We start from the raw sequence: 2379 nt of genomic DNA, 5'->3' as shown, positions 1-2379 counted from the left end.
AGCTCTAACTTAAGCTCATAAAAGGTAGGAAAATGAGAGGGATATGGATGTACTTTTTTTTCTTATCCATGAGGGACAATGGCAAACAGAAAGTAGAATGTCACTTGTCACAAATAGGCTTTCACTCCTGCATTCTGACAGAAAAAAAGACATTGCCTAACAATGAAGCAGCTGTAGGAGGCAAAGAGGAAAAAAATAGCTGAAAAAAGCTATATCACCACTTGTAATTCTGAAACTCTCAGTGTCTTGCAAGTTGATGTCACACAAGAAAAAATCCTTCATTTGGTCTCCCACTGTTTTGCTGACCTTTCCCCACTGGTGGTGTAGCAGGAGGCAATATAAAAGTGCTTTTATTCCATACAAATCGCTTGGCTGCTAAACTCTGTGAAATCTGAAAATTACAGTAGTTGCACAATATTTTTCAAGGATCCTTTATTGGTAATTGCTTCTGACCAGAAAATTAAATATAGAAGAATGAAATTGCAACACAACTTTGATTTCATTCCCTGTTGCAGAATAATTGTATTGAAATACAGAGTTGCTGTGTCCGAGATAAGAATTTGATCAGAGGTCCTTAACATTTCCCTTTACACTTTCCAGATTAAACTTTTTTTTTCTTACTAAGATAATTCAGAAAAAACCTGAAAATTTCACAAATATATTTGCATACTTAATGCATTTTTTCTGCAAAACAAGTTAAATAATTTTGCCATTTTTTCTCATCTTTAGGTAAGCCTTGCAACTGCTCTAAACTCACAAAATGTGGCCAATGGCAGGTATTTCTTATATTATTTCTAACCATCTGTTGAATTAAAAGAAAGGGCTGGAAAATGCAAAAGATACAATCTGTATACTGATTTTTCTGACAAAGCTGTTGGTACTTATATAAGTTCTTTGATATTCCTAAACAATGCATCCCAACGGAGGACGATGCTTTTCTTGATCTCTTTTGCATCTTTTCTCTTCTCATTTCTATATGTCTTAACTTTAATTTCCTTTCCTTCTGTATTTGTTGTGGTTTAACCCAGCAGGCAGCTGAACACCACACAGATGTTTGGCTCACTCCCCCCATTCAGTGGGATGAAGAAGAGAATCGGAAAAAAGGTAAAACCCGTGAGTTGAGATGGACAGTTTAATGAAACAGCAGAAGAAAATAGTAATAATAATGGTAAGAGAATATACAAATTAAGTGATGCAAAATGCAATTGCTCACCACCCACTGACCAATACCTAGCCCATACCCGAGCAGTGATCCCTGTCTCCCAGCCAACTCTCCCCAACTCATCCCCATACTGAGCATGACATCATATGGTCTGGAATAGTCCTTTAGACAGTTGGGGTCAGCTGTCCTGGCTGTGCCCCCTCTCAGCTTCTGGTGCACCTGGCAGAGCAGGGGAAGCTGAAAAGTCCTTGACTGGTGTAAGCCCTGCTTAGCAACAACTAAAGCATCAGTGTGTTATCAACATTCTTCTCATCCTAAATCCAAACCACATCACTATGTCAGCTACTAGGAAGAAAATAACCTCTAACCCAGCCAAAACAAGACAGTATTTTATTAATTTCCATAGGTTTCTTTTACACAGAATTACTAAAGGTCTCAATGTGTTCTCCTTTTAATGAGTTCCAGACTAGCAATCAAGGTTAAATAAACAAAGTACATGTAGAAAATCCAAATCAATTCAAAAAAGAAAGAATTGATTTTTTTATTTTAATTTTGCTTATTGATTTTGTCCACAGAAAACAAAATCAATATAGTAGCAGTATACAGACTTTGAAGTTTAATAATATATCTCAGTACAATAAAGAGGTTAAAGCCCCTACTGTATCATAAATTCCTCCACTTGGAACTAATTACTTCAAGTGGAAAAAAGTGGCAGGCTACCAGTTTTTAAGGGATAAACACAAAGGCTAAGCTAATTCAGACATAAATGCATAACAATCAGGAGAGAAAAATTGTTTTTCAGAATTGTTGTTCATACAGTTGAAAAGCCATATTATGAAGGAAGGCAAGTGATAATATACACTTTAGTCACAAATATAATATAGTTTCCTCACACAGTTATACCAGCTTTACATCAGAAACTTGTATGGGATAAAGATATGCTTTATTCATAAGAAAAACAGCTTGTTGAAAAATTATTAATACTTAAAATATCCTCTTTTGTTGTTCCTTATGATGAAGACTAATGATATGAATGGATAAATTGTTTAGGAGAAAATATTCAGCCTTTCCTATCTCTAAATCATAAGCTGATATACTATATAATGTTATATCCAAATATACATGTAAAATAAATATAAAAATTGATATATCTATATATATAAAATTGGAGTTGGCACTATAGTCTTTGTCTTTATATGATGTATATAGCTTAATAG

This window comes from Egretta garzetta, unplaced genomic scaffold, assembly GCF_000687185.1.
Source record: "Egretta garzetta isolate BGI_Z169 unplaced genomic scaffold, ASM68718v1 scaffold603, whole genome shotgun sequence".
Taxonomy (NCBI): Eukaryota; Metazoa; Chordata; class Aves; order Pelecaniformes; family Ardeidae; genus Egretta; species Egretta garzetta.
This window is presented reverse-complemented; position numbering follows the sequence as displayed.